This window comes from Lactuca sativa, chromosome 4 (genome assembly GCF_002870075.4).
Source record: "Lactuca sativa cultivar Salinas chromosome 4, Lsat_Salinas_v11, whole genome shotgun sequence".
In the NCBI taxonomy this organism is placed as follows: Eukaryota; Viridiplantae; Streptophyta; class Magnoliopsida; order Asterales; family Asteraceae; genus Lactuca; species Lactuca sativa.
The window spans coordinates 49,806,819-49,822,080 of record NC_056626.2 but is presented as its reverse complement, the minus strand read 5'-3'; the positions used below and the strand labels follow the sequence as shown (position 1 = coordinate 49,822,080).

The 15,262-nt window shown below is 37.3% G+C and overlaps 1 non-coding gene across 1 annotated transcript; it reads right to left on the bottom strand.

Moving 5' to 3' along the window:
- Nucleotides 1-9,313: 9,313 nt before the first annotated feature.
- Nucleotides 9,314-9,420, bottom strand: LOC111905243 (small nucleolar RNA R71). Its single transcript, XR_002854804.1, has one exon. It is a non-coding gene; the product is annotated as a small nucleolar RNA R71 (small nucleolar RNA).
- Between the last annotated feature and the right edge of the window lie 5,842 nt (nt 9,421-15,262).

Genomic DNA, 15,262 nt, shown 5'->3' with positions numbered 1-15,262 from the left:
CAAGACACTCCTTCTTAAACATAAAGGTGTTGCAAACGATGAAAAGAATAAGTTTATGGCTAACACAAAAGCTATGAGGATTATTCTATTTGCTCTTCCTCGAGATACTTTTCGTCTTGTGAGCGCATGTAGTACTGCGAAAGAAATATGGGATAGGCTGAAGGAACTTTATTCAAGTGATGCTGAATTGGAACATTCGGGGCAAACATAACTTTTATCAGATTTTGAAGATTTTGTACAAAAGTCTGTTGAAAAACTAGATCAAACGTTTAATCGATTTAATCATCTGTTGAGTAGAATGCTCAAACACAATCTCAAGCGTGAAGTCATTGAATAGAAAGTCACGTTCATGAATGGATTGAGATCTGAATGGAAAGTTGTTGTGTCCACTGTGAAGGCACACAAACAGTTGAAAAGCTACTCATTGGCCAAGCTTGTGGGAATTATGAGATCCCATGAAGACGAAGTTACGAAGGATGTGATGCTTGTTTCTAGTCTTGCTTCTTTGGCTTTAGTTGCGATAGGCTAGAAAGCAGCACATGAAGATTCCGAATTAGATCTTTCGGAAAGCAAAATCTCAAAAGAAGACAAAGCTCTTCTGGTGTCCAATCCCGAGAAGTTCTATAAAAAGAATTTCTTTCATAACAGAAACAAGTTCAGATAGGGAAATTCTAGTTCAGAAAAGACTAGAGATGATATTCATAAGAATTCTGGGAATGGCGATGATATGAAGGAAAGTAAGTTGTTGGGTGATTCTGGTTATGATTGCAATTACTGTGATGGAAAGAATCACTTTTCCAAGGAATGCATGCTTAGGAGGATGAATGAGAAGAAATAAATTGTGAAGGATGAAGCTTACTATCTTCAGAAGATAGAGGAACTCAGAAAAAGAGTGCATCAAATGCAAACCGAAATTGATTGTTTAGGAAGGAAGTGATGAAGATGGAAGAGTTGAAGTGTGGTCAACAGACTCTAAAGATGACGAGGTCAGAAAACCCACACATTGCGGGTGCTTTGTGGCAAAGTCAGAATTACAGGATTATGAAGGAAATGCTTGATGGTTCAGAAAGGAGGTTCGGAACAAAGAGTGTATGCTACTGATGATGATCATGCTTCCGAAAGCTGATTTGCTACGAAGACAGTTTCAGAGCAAGTAAAAGAATGCGAGAAGGTAGTTAATAAGGTACATTCTATACCCATATCTCTTAACATTTGTTTTTCTCGCTATGTTTATAAACTAGACAATTTAAAATATACTGTCTCTAATTTCAGTGATAGTTTAAAACGAACCTGTCTTAGTAATTCTAATCTGACTGATCAACTTAACATAGCAACATTTAAAAGTGAAGAGAGGAGATTAAAAATAGAGGCCTTGGAATTAGAGCTTACAAAGTCACATGATGATGTTATTTATCTTAAGAGAGATAGTCGTGCACTTTTGAAACGAAGAAATATTTTATATTTAATTGCAGTGTTTATATTATAATTAAACAAATAAAAGTTCAATACATATCGATTGAAGGCAAACGGGCAACGAGTTGCACCGCGAGCCCTTTCTGGATGGCAAAACCTATTCTTTTGAAAACAACATTTGTGGATCTAGGAGATATGACATTAGAATGCATGACCCGTTGGACTCTATTAAGGAGCTCTACCGCCTCTGGTGCGAGAAAACCAAATGTATCGAATGCAAAAGGAACAAACACATGTTGATTTTCTCTACATGCATTCTCGTGCTTTACCACTTTGCACGCAGCGGCTTTCAAAGCGGCATGCCCAGCTGTGAAACCCCCGCTCCCCAAACCAACAAGAGGAGAGACCCCAGTAAGATCCATGCGCGCATGCTTCCCTCCTATCCATCCAAAGACCAAAATGTCAGCCAGTCTAAGTGTGGACCTGCCATCCTGCGGGTCCGTTAAAAAGTTCACTGGCGCTTCTTTCTTCACAGAAATACCAGCACGCTGACAAGCATCAAAGAGAACATCCCGAACCACATCGTGTCCATAGTTGAAACCAGGAAGCTCTCTACAATGAACTGCGTGTTCCCCAAAGGTATCCAAACATGCCTTGCGACAAACTGGGCATATCTCGTCAATTGGGAATATGGGAATCATGAGGTGGTAACGAAGGATAGTTCGGTACTCCACAGGAGACATATGCTGGCCAAGACCATCAATAGGGATAGTTAGCAGAAAATCCCGAGCATAAGGTGCCCGCAGACACTCAAAGACTGCTTTCTGTCTGACAGTCATGTCAAAGTCGACTTCCATATCTTGGACGATTTTGCTAAAAAGGGCACACGCCAAAGCTTTTTGGGATTTAGGGGGGGGGGCGGTGTCCTTATTAGTGAAACCGCTACAGTCAAATCCCAGAATCATATCGTGAAGACGAGTCGTAGCACATAGGTAATTCGACTCCATACCACATATGCCACTGTCACGTAAGATATGGTCTTGTAATGCCCAAGATTGGGCCCTCGAGGCTACAAATGCGTAAGAGGAAACCTCGTAGGCCGAGTACAAACCCAAACCACCGAAACGAATAGGTAAGGAAGCTAAGCGCCACTGAATGTCTCCAAAGAAGGGGCCTCCACATACCACCATATCCTCGATAGACCTGCGCAATCCTTTGTCAAAGAATAATGCTGCCTCTTCTATGTGTACCGACTGGCATGTCCTTAAACCAAAGAAAAGTTTTGCAATGCCAATACATGATCGAAGAAAAAGGACCTAACTCTGCGGGTCACATAGTTGTGGAAGAAGGCCCATCAAATCAATAGCATTGACTGCTCTCTTCATGGCCAACCCGCTAATAAACCCTGCGTCTCTGCTAACCCCCCCCCCCCCAAGGAGCTTCACCCCCAAAGAAGGTTTCCCTATATCCGTTGGAAATAAATCAGCATGAAGCTTCCTACCATCACATGAGGGCCAAAAAATCTCTAATTTCTTGATGTTCAACTCAAGACCCAAACCTGGACCATGCAACTGAATTATGTTCAACACTCTAGCCACCTCCTCTGAATCCCCAATGACAGTCCCATCATCTAAATACCAAGCATGGAGAAGGAGCTTACAATTATCTCTAGTCTTGTGCACAAGCGGGTGCAAAACGAGGGCAAAAAGAAAAGGGCCCAAGCGGTCACCTTGTTGCACCCCAGTGGCAGAACATATATGTTGGTCTCCGATATAAAGTCTCGCTGCTTGCCTGTACAAGAAATTCACCCACAAAGAAATGGAAGGGCACATCTTCTTAACCTCGTGGAGCAAGGCTGATCGATCCACTAGGTAAAGGCATTCGAAAAATTCACAGTCAGCATTACAAGAGACCCATCAGCATGGTGTTCACTCAACACCCTATTGGTACTGTGTAACACAACCTCAGCACCGCCAGATACACCAACCCCGAAATGAAAATCATTAAGTTACTTGGCCATTTATTTACCCACACCTTTCATGGCAACCTTGGAAACCAAACGTCTCCATATAGTGCCTACTGCAATCGGACAGATCCTGCTGTCAGGTTTAAGTAGAGGCATGAGAGGAGCGGATGCAATAAACTCTGCCAAAACGTTTATATTTCAATATTACTCAATTGCATCTTGATTGTGAAATAGGAAAAGGATTGAACAAAATGTTGTTGCCCTTTATTGAATTGAAAGAGGATGAAGTCGACGCTGATTGTTATAAATGCGAATCCATTGTTTCTTCTGATGATGTTACTGATTCTTATCGTGTTGGACTTGAGAAAATAAAAGAATACATTAAGTCCAGAGAACATAAAAATATGTTGAAAGACATTGTAACTGGAAAAGATAAGGAAGAAATCAAATTGACTTCTTTGTAGAAGTATGACTTATTATGCAAGAAGTTAAATGCAGAAAATACTCTTGATTCTGAGGATACTTCTAAATCTGATGAAAGCGAAATGAGTGATTTTTGTAGAGGACGAAGTAGATTGCTTGGAGTTTGCACAAAATGATGTTGAACCGAAGAAATTTAATTTCTGAAAATTCAGTTGAATTTGTTCGAATTATAGGAAACAAAGGTTCAAGTGTTTTAAATGAAAAAACAACAGTTTTTCCGAAAGTGCAAACAGTTCCGAACCAAGTTTTTGAAAAAACGGATTGAACAAAAATCATACTTCAGAACTAACATCTCTGGTTGATAGTGATAATGCAAAAGGTTGCGACGAATTCTTCTGGTCAGGACCAATTGACAATGCAGATGAAACAAAAGGTCTTTCCAAAATGACCTCACGGAAAACAAAAAGGAAATATGTTACAGAACTACTGAATCGTGTTAACTTTTGTTATGATAAGGCTAGTCCTAGTGGTACTAAAGATATTCCAAGTGAAACCTCTTCAGAACAGGCTAATATGCCAATCCAAAAGGAAAAATCAAAGTCTAACATTCACAAATCTGCTACTGAATTAATTGAAAAGAACTTGCAGTTGAATGCAAGATATAGGAAGAATCTGAAGGAAAGAAAATGTTTTTGGAAAAATAAGAATTCAAGTCAAAATTCTGTAAATTCAGAAAGAGTTTCAAATCAAAATACGAATTCTTCTCCAATTTCGAAACCACAATCAAAATCCTTTTTAAAACCTTAAAAATCAACTCCACAGGTTTCAAAATCATAATTTTCAAAACCACTTGAAAAGCCAGAAGCTAATTGTTCTCCAAATACATAATTTTCAAAACCTGTCAACACATCAAAAGATGTTAAGGGCAAAAGTAAAGTTGTTTCGGAACTAGAGATTTCTCTCAAGGAGTACAAAGCAAATTTGAAAAAGGAGGAAAAGGATTTTATGAAAAAGATGGCTTAGAAACACAAAGAGTTTATTCAACGAAAAACAATTCCTGTTTAAATAAATCTTTGCGATCACAAAGTGGAAGTTTTCAAAATCGAAAAGGGGAAGAATCAGGTTTTGAAAAGAAATTCTTTTTGTGTTGATATGAATAAATTTTTTACTGTTAAGAAATTCTCACAAGGACCCTAGATGGTTTGGGTTCCTAAAACTCTCTAATTCTTGCAGGTAATGTGTGACGAACAATACGATTTCGAATGGTATATCAACAGTGGCTGTTCTCTTCACATGACTGGAAGGAGGGAAGTGTTAAGAATAATACATGAACGATTTGATGATGATTATGTAGAATTTAAGAACGAACACAATCATAAAGATGTAATTGATGAACATAATATTTTATTCAATAAGATGAGGAAATTACACTATAAGAAAAGATTGCAATAAATCTATTCTACCTAAGAAACCTCATTATGATTGGCGGCTACATCTTGCCTCATTCTTGACCCTAATAATGAATATTACATGACAATTTATAGGAAACAAAACAAGTCTTGGGCCAGTAACCTACACGTCATCAAGGGGCCCATTATCATAATCCATGGAATACTTTGAACCCTACATTGTACCCTTCAAATTATGGAATGGATGACAAGGCTTTAACTTCGAAAACAAGAATATCAAAGTGATCAACGAATCTTGATTCTTCAATAGTCTTCAAATCGGGTTTTAGGATATGGAAATATGAAACCAAGCACCAAAGTAAAATGATCACCTTCAAGCCCCTAATGGCTTAGAAGTAATATTTTTTTCAACTTCATTTTCTAATGTAATCCCAAAGATTTTCAAGAAAGCCAAACCCGCAATAAAAACCCATTTCAGAACTAAGAAAAAAAATCACTTCTTATCTTGAAGAACTTCCCCTCCAAGTCACAATAAACTAATGATATAAGCCACCAAAAAATATCATGTAACAAATCAAATTTAAGCTTTGCAACGTCACTTGATCGAGAAATCACTAAAAGTCAGAGTCAATCAAAGCACCACGGTCATTGGTAGAACCTTCCAGATCCCCGTTCGAAAGTTCATCAATACCTAAAAATAATATACTCACTTTCGTATCGCTACCCAAAGTTTCATAAAAAATCTTCAAATTTGAAAAATTACAATCCAATTTCGAATGACCATATCAAATTCTCCTCCTTTTTATAATAAAAAATATGGTTATAAAACCTTCAAATGGTTATGAGAATGATCTTGAATTAAATAAACAATTGCTATGCTCCCCCTCGACAAATGGAATAAACATTGAAGTTTAAAATCCGAAATAATCAAAAAAACTTGACGTTATTGCGAAATACGACATTCCGAACCGCCAAGACTTGTTGGAATTTCATATGTACTGTTCACAAAAAAGTATGTGCACTAAAAATCCAATTGTGTTCATCAGCCCTTAAATTTGTAAACATTTCGGAATATTGGGCTAAAATTGTCATTGTGCTGAAGGTCTGGGGACCAGAAGTGTAACTTGAAGTTGTTTTTCCCAATTGATCGGATAAACGTGAACAACAACTACAAATTGAGATAATAGTTATGATTACGAAACCGTCGCAGTGAGAAAATTTTATTCCAGTCAAAATAATTGCAATCACTTGCGTTCCGATCGCCTTCATAATTTATTCATTCCGATTGCCTTATTATCAACATCTTCTTCATTCCGAGAAACCCTCTCGTTCCGATTCATGCCTTCCAACGTCACAATTCCAAAATCTAATTCCAAGATCGGAGATTGGTTCTGATTCCGAGATCAAGTTCTGAACTGAAGGTTCTATCAATTTAAGTTCCGATTCTGAGACCTGCTTTTTAATTACGAAATCAACCATCAATTGCGATCAGTCTTGGCAACAAAATTCCGAATATAAAGACTTTTCCAACCAAATTGAGAATATGGTTTCCGTTCCGAACTCAACCACATTGATCACATCATTTCGATTTCAAATTCATTGTTCCAATTCCGACCACAAGATCTGATGTTGACCTCTTATTTTCTTAGCACCAGTGAAAGTCTCATCCGGTTCCGATTCAAAACCATGACAAACACCAAATTGATTTTCACAAATTGATTTCCAGTGTTTACTTTCACCGCATGCTCAAGATTTTCTTCTAGCTGTCCTATAGAGGGGATTGGCCAACATATGTCTCCGGTGGAGTATCGTACCATCCTCAGATATCGGCTCATGATTCCAATATTCCCAGCCGATGGGATATGTCCGGTGTGTCGCAAGACATGTTTGGACTTTTTCGGTGAGGTGAGCATGCAGTTCATTGCAAAGAACTCCTGGGATTCAAATACATACACGATATGGTTAAGGATGTTTTGGTCGACATATGTAAGCGTGTCGGAGTTTCCGCCAAGAAAGAGGCTCCTGTAAATTTCCTGACTGACCCGACAGAAGGAAGGTCAACCTTTAGACCGGCTGACGTTTTAATTTTTGGATGGGTTGGAGGGAAACACGCATGTGTGGACGGGTATCCCCTCTCATAAGTTTGAGGGTCGGGGGTTTCACGACGGGACAGACTGCATTAAAAGCTGTTACACGCAAGGTCACCAAACATGAGAAACCATGCATGGAAAATCAACACTCGTTCATACCATTGACATTTGATACATTTGGTTTCCTTGCGCCGGATGCGGTGAAGCTTCTTAGTAGACTACAACAGATTATGCATAGCCATTTATATCCCCTAGATCTATGGATGTAGTCTTCAAAATAATTGGTTTTACCATACAAAAGGGCATAACAGCGCAACTTGTTGCTCGTTAGCCTTCTCATTCGTTGTATGATGATAACTAAAATGTTCATCTAAAAAAAATCATGACTTTATTTTAATTTCCAAACTTAATTTTATTTAAAAATTTTTTTAGATCAAACACTACTTTCAATCAAATTCATCACCATCGTTATCTGTTCTTGATGTTCGTCAAAAAAATTGTCTAATTCAGACCTCAAACCATCCGAATCAATTCAACAAATCGCACAAAATCAACGATTCACGAATATGGATTCTCAAACAAATCAATTGAAATAGATCGGTCATTCAACCATTAGATCGCGCAAGAAATAACAATATCGATCAAATATCGGTTATGGTATGAATCGAAAACAGGAAACAAGCAAAATCACGAACTCAATCTAGAATCCACATTGAAAAGATTAAATCGATTGAAAGGGTCTGTTATGAAAATAAAGAAAACCACGAATTCAATTTGGAATCGATCAGAATATAAGAATGCTTAATCGACATAAAGTTGAACGCGTAATTTAAATAAAGGATTTTGACTTGTGAATTCAGAACTTGCGATTTAAACAACAATATACGGGCTAAACGATGAACAGTAATCGAAAATAATGGGCTCAAGAATAGTATAGGATTGAATCTAAGGGCCAAATCAAAACAAATTGATATGTGAAGCAATAGAATAATATTGGATTAAACAATCGATCAGATCAAACAGTGAGTATGAATAAAATACGAGATGGATTAAAATAATGCTTGAACAAGAAGCATGATTCCAAAATGCCAAAATACTAAAAATATTCAATAACTTGTGTAGAAAATCATCAAATCAAGAACTGCTACTTCAAAAATCAATTAGATCTTCAAAGACCCGCTCTGATACCAATTGTATAAACAATGAACTTAAGATCGATAGATTCTAAATAGTATAGTGAATCAAACAATAAGAACAATGATCAAAGATGTGTCGAATGCTTAATATTATCAAAGCTTTAAAAGAGTTCAACATGAACTTTTATGTAAAAGCTAACTAGGGAAATACAATTGATTAACCCTAAACGATACATACATGCACATTAAATAGTCTAACCCTAGCAAACCATAATGACGGATGGACAGGCCCAACCCGTTAATATAAGACTAATTACGTACATGACAATTTGACACAACACATTAAATAACCTAACAATTGTATTTTTTGTTTGTTCAATTGTCATGACGTGAGGTTTACGTCTCATGACATGAGTTCAATACTTTACAGTTTTTCGTTTAATTTTCTTTGTAGTTCCTTTTACTTGTGTTTTTCAAGTTTTGTTTTAGCAGGAAATATGAGGGACATCACGACCATGTCAATGGAAGAGTACTAGAAACATATAAGGAACGACAACAAATGGGGTCTTGATCCACCAAAAATACCAACCGCTACAAACTTCGTACTACCACAACATATTATTGGCATGCTAAAGGAACTACCTTTTTAATTGAAGGAGCACGAGGACGCTTAGGAGCATATAGAAGAGGTGGAGGAGATTTCACATTATTTTAATGCTCCAAAATAAAGATGGAATGATGCTTCGAATTTTATCGGTCACATTGAAGGGTGAAGCTAACGAACGGTTAAAATTGCTTCCCTTTGGAGAAATTACGACATGGGCTGATTTTAAGACTGAGTTCGTAAACCAGTCTACCTTTCCTTCAAAAGTGGTGAAGCTTAAAAGAAACATACAAAATTTTCAACAATTAGAGGGGGAGTCGTTATATGGAGCTTGTGAACGTTACAAGAAATTGTTACGACATTGCCCTTAACATGACTTCAATGTGCAACAAGAAATCTCAATATTTTATGATGGAGTCAATGTGTGCAGTCACAAACTTCTAGACTCGCAAGGGCCCATGACAAAGAAGGATCTGACAACAAATAAAGTTTTGATTAAAGAATTCGCTAAGCATTCAAGAGTATCACATCCCAAAGGAGGATTTCACTATAGGAAAATCAAGTGAAAATGGAGGTCAAGATGTTATCAGTTCAGTAATTGCAAAGCCCGACGCAATGGAAGAAAATATCACAAAAATGGATGGATCAATTCAAGATAGACGCGGAGCTTGTGGAGGATCCCATTCTACAAGGGATTGTGAATTGGAGTACAAGAAAGATTGAGATACAAAATAAATTCAACAACTAAAGCATGATTTCTACCAAATGGAACAAGTCCAATCCGAGAAAATATCTGATCTCGAGTCAATGCTATTTAGATTTATGGATGTTAGAGAAAAACAACATGATGCTACAGATGCAATACTTAGAGAACAACAAGAATCTATTTGGAGCATCTACACACAAGTTGGGAAATTAACTAACTTTGTGAAAGAAAAGCTACCGGATACACCTTCAAGAACAGACTAATCAGTCATGGTTTTTTATACAGAAGAAGATGATGAATTAGTGCATATGGGGGTCCTTGATTCAATAGAAGCATAGTCTAATCAGTTATTCAAAGTATAAGAGAAAGAAAACGAAGAGTATCGTGAAGCTGCACAGTCGACACGACATGGAGTCAATAGTGCCACGTCGTGGGAGATAAAAGATGATTATGATTTTTTAGTAGTTGAGTTGAATCGCCCACCTCTCCCATACCCATCTCGTGCCAATGAAAATATGGTGAGGTGTGAATATAAAAAGTTCTTTGAACATGATGAGCTTGAAGACGTTAAAGAGGAAGCATGGGGAAAATGGGAGGAGCCTTTACCCGAAGAGAAATCGGAGAAAGAAGAAAATCATTCGAAACCTCAATTTTCAACGCCTATGATTTGTGAGGTGTTTGCTTTTACAAGACCACCAAATCAAGTCACAAAGCTGATTAAAGAAAAAGAAGACGAGATTAGCGAGACAAAAATTAAGGAAGAAAAAAATGAGCAATTAATTACCAAGAAGGAGTTAGAAAAAGAGGAATAAAAAGAGGATGAAAAGTTAAAAGAGCAGAGCAAGAGATTGAAACGCAAGCACGAAGAAAAAGCCAATCAAAGAAAGAAAGAGAACTTGAAAAAGGTGTACATAAGGAAAGTGCAAGCATAAAAAGAAGATGGAAGGAGCAGCGGGAGAGCTCACTCCCACATGCAACAACGTAGAGTGTGAAGGAGTCTGACTTATGACTCCTCAAAAAGAACTGCTTCTCAGGAGGCAACCCGAACTCGGTTTGCATATTCTTTTTCTTTTTATTTTTATTTAGCTTTGCATTTTCATTTAACTTTTAGGATAAGTCATCTTATTCATCTTTAATTTTTAAAAGAAAAGTAAAAAATCAAGTGTGGGATTAAATTAATGAGTGGTAAAAAAAATTTAAAAGGCAAAATTTTGTAATCGGTAAAATTTTCGAAACCACGATATGGGGAATCAAATATGTCCGATATAGTGCATTCGTTTAAAAATCATGACGTGAGTGTAGAATCTCACAGAGTGAGCTTCAAAATGGGACCAACACTTATATGCAGATAGAACATTTGACTTTCATTGTTTAAACCCACTCACGAAGAACTATCACCATCGGTCCCCACACTTAAATTTTCCTCCGTTTTATTCAAACTCTTATCGATTTCGTGTTCCATATTTAACCTAGGTAATATTCTCATGATTTATTACTTTAATATTACTAATTTTAAGTGTTTGTGAGTTAGGGTTTGTTCTTGAGATGCTAATGTCAAAATTGGTTCTATTTCTTGCGCATTTGTTGTTGCATGTGTGTTTAATGGACTTGGAAGTTCTGTCTAAGCAACCCCAATGGTTGTTTTGGTTCGATTTGATCTCGATGATGAAGGATTATGTTTTTCATGTCAAACTGAAGTCATGACGTGATCTTTAAAGCTCACGGTGTGAGATCATGGTAATTCAGTTTTTTTGTTTTCTGTTAATTGCTAAATCTGTGGTTTTTTTGCATGGGTTTGATTTGTTTTCTGATTTCCAGGTATTATGGGTCCGAGAATAGCCCCTCAACAGAAACAAAGGAATGTTTCGAGCTTACACCCATTTTATTAATTTCCCGATGATCTCCCACGTGAAAAGTTAAACAACTACACGAACAAGTTGGGGTGACTCTACAATAGTGAATTTATCGTTTCACCAATAATAGATTGTGACAAGCTAAATGAAATTGGGATTTTGAGAGGATTAAACCCGTATCTCACAAAGATGTTTGAAGAAAATGGGATTTATTTCAAATGTAATGGGTGGAAAATTTTATTTTCAATTAAGGAACCAGTTTTCAAAGAGTTATGTGTTGAACTTTTCTCAGCGGTTTCTTTTGAAGCGAACATGGTTGATCACCACTTTTCCATGGCTTTAGTTTTTCGTCTCAGTAGTCAATATCGAGAATGTAATTTGACCGAGTTCGCATGGAGAATGGGTTTGTACGAACAACATGAAGCAATGTCTCCCATTTTTTTATAAGTTTTTGAGATCAGCCACCCGAGATTACTCTCAAGGTGTAAATGGGTATGGTTTTGGACAACAATAGCTAATGGAGAATTTCAATCCGGGGTCTCACAAGAAAGCCAAATCCGATCTCCCATTCATCGTCTCATCCACCGCCTTATGACATTTTCAATCAACCATAAAAAACATGAGGATAAAGTGACGAGTTGAAATTTGTTTTTTTTTTGTGTGGAGCATCATAGCACCAAGTTTTTTTTCACAATGTTCCTTATATTCTTGCACAATATTTGGCGAGTAGCGCATTCACATCTAGAGCTGGGACCCAATAGTGGATGGGAATTTTGTCACTCGTTTGGAAAATTCGTATAATGTGTTCATTCCAAGAGTGATGCGTACTTTACATGCATCAAGGGTTCCGATCTTACTTTGAGTTTTTTTGGAAACAATAAATGTTGTAATCAATATGGGAATGTGACATCCCCAAAATCTCGGCCAGAAAAGACCGATTTTCATTTATGCTTTTAAATAATTTCAGAGTAAATCCTTTTGATTTGAAAGAGTTGCGGAATTTGTTCCCAAAAACAAAATATGATAAAACAATGTTTACCAAAGCATTTCATAAAAGAAATGTATTTTCATTATATAATCAAAACTCGGGGTGTCATGTTCCGATACAGACCAATAAGCATAAACGATAACATTACAAGTCATTCAACAAATATATACATATACAGACTTGTAAACAAAACAACTTGATGGTTCATCCATCTTATGCCCTTGTGCCACTTCCTGTAATACAAATAAAACTGAGTGGGTCATGCTTGGGAGCCTGGTGAGCATATAGGGTTTTCAAACCACAATAAATAATCATATTTAATTTTCACCAACCAACAATAACTCAATTACCCATTCCCGTTATTCTCACTTTATGTCCATATTACAACTAACATAAGGGACCTAGTCTAAGAATATTTCATCGGGGCGACAACACATGCTTCGGGGGTTCCTCAGCAATATAAGTCAAATAAGGCAACCATGAGGGGGATGGAGTACAGCGAATGAACACCCAAGTTCATTAACACCTACAGGTGGCGAACCTGCTAATGTTTCCACAAGACTGTCTAGAAAAATCTGTAGTCGTCATCTAAACTCCGCTAGATGACTAAATCAAACAACAACGAGGCCTCTCATCTGTTTATTACACACCAACTATCTACCCATGTTCTACCCAACATATTAGTAGATAAAAATATACATTTTTATACATAGATAAAAACCTGTATAGCATGCTTTGATCAATACATTTCCCACATAACAGATGAGACACACACACATAACACGTATTTCATAGAAAGCAAACCGGATCCATGAGATAGAAGAGAGTGAATATACATTCACACATATAACACAAAATATACACATAACACGTATTTCGTATAAAATACTTCATGATTATGCGTTAGAAGAAAGTGACCACACACTCACACCTATAAACAACAATATACTTAATACACTCGAACCAAACTTGTATTATTATCGTGTTTATGAAAGGTAGTATACCGCACTTCTCGGGATCTTCGGGATCTCGGGACTTGCCTCGGGGCTTGAGAATGATACCGGGGCTTCGGGGTATTTCTGGCACGCAAATCGAGGTAAAACGGGAGAGAGAAGAGAGAAAATAGCAAAAGAACTCGGCTGCCCTCGCATCCTATTTATAGGAGGCTGGAGCCTTGAAGTACGCGGGACGTACAGGTCCGAATTCGTCACTGCTTACGTATCCGAAGTGCTCGAGTGCGAGTGTCGACATCCTCGGTGTACGCGGGGCGTACTTCGGATGAGTCCGATGACTCCTCTTCGGATAATGCCGGATTTTTCAATTAAATTTAAATACAAATTATTTAATAAACTTCGGAAATTCATATCTTCTTCATACGAACTTCGTTTTCGACGTTCTTTATATCCACGTGAAGGTGAGACTACGCTCTACAACTTTCGTTTAGACTCCATCGGCTAATTTTGAATTTATTTTTATTATTTATTTTTAATAGGCCGGGACAGAAAAACTTCGTTATAAATTCATAACTTCTTCGTTTGACGTCCGTTCTCGCCTAACCTTTTATCGCTTCGATACCAACAATGAGACCTTCGATCCTCGTTTATATTGCTTCGGCTAAAAACCGCTCGATCTCAATTCGAGTATAACAGGCTGCATACCGCTAAGCCGAAACTTCGATAAATCATAACTTCCTCATACGAAGTCAGATTTGGGCGTTCTATATATATTCGGAAACCTCGTTTCAACTACTTCAACATTAACCAAAGATATCAAGTTTATTTTACACTTTAATTTTGATGCTTATTTTTATTCCTTAATTAATCAAACCACATAATTAAGCAATTAAGCACAAAACACATAATAGTCAAATAATACAGTCTTATTATTTCAAAACGGGTTACAAAGGTTAACCTAGACTATTACATTGCTAAAAATGGGAAGCCCGGAAACACAGGCGTTACAATTCTCTCCACCTTAGAATGATTCCGTCCCCGGAATCACACATCAACAAACAAATGCGGGTAGCGACTCAACATGTCACTCTCCGTCTCCCAGGTGAGATTCGGCCCATTCGTGTGTTTCCATTGGACAAGCACTAACCCAACCATTTTGCGTCGCAACTTCTTAGTCTTTCGGTCAAAAATTGCCTCTGGTTCTTCAATCAACCTTTTGTTCTCATTAATTCTCAATTCAGAAATTGGAATTATATCGGGTACTTCTCCCGTGAACTTTCTCAAATAACACACATGAAAAGTGTTGTGAATTCCATTCAGTTCTTCGGGTAATTCAAGCTTGTAAGCTTGGTTCCCAATCCTCTGAAGAACTTTAAACGGTCCAATAAACCTTGGACTCAACTTTCCCCCTTTACCAAATCTTATAAGTCCCTTCCACGGCGAGACTTTAAGCAAAACCGAATCTCCAACCTCAAAAGTCATCGGTCTTCTCTTTTTGTCAGCATAGCTCTTTTGATGATCCTGAGCTGCTAACATTCTTTCTCTAATTATTTTCAACTTTTCAGCAGTTTGATGAACCATCTCCGGACCCGTAAACTGCTTTTCCCCAGCCTCAAGCCAACAAGACAGCGTACGACACTTTTGTCCATATAAACCTTGATAAGGTGCCATCTTAATGCTCGAGTGAAAACTATTATTATAGGAAAATTCTACCAAAGGTA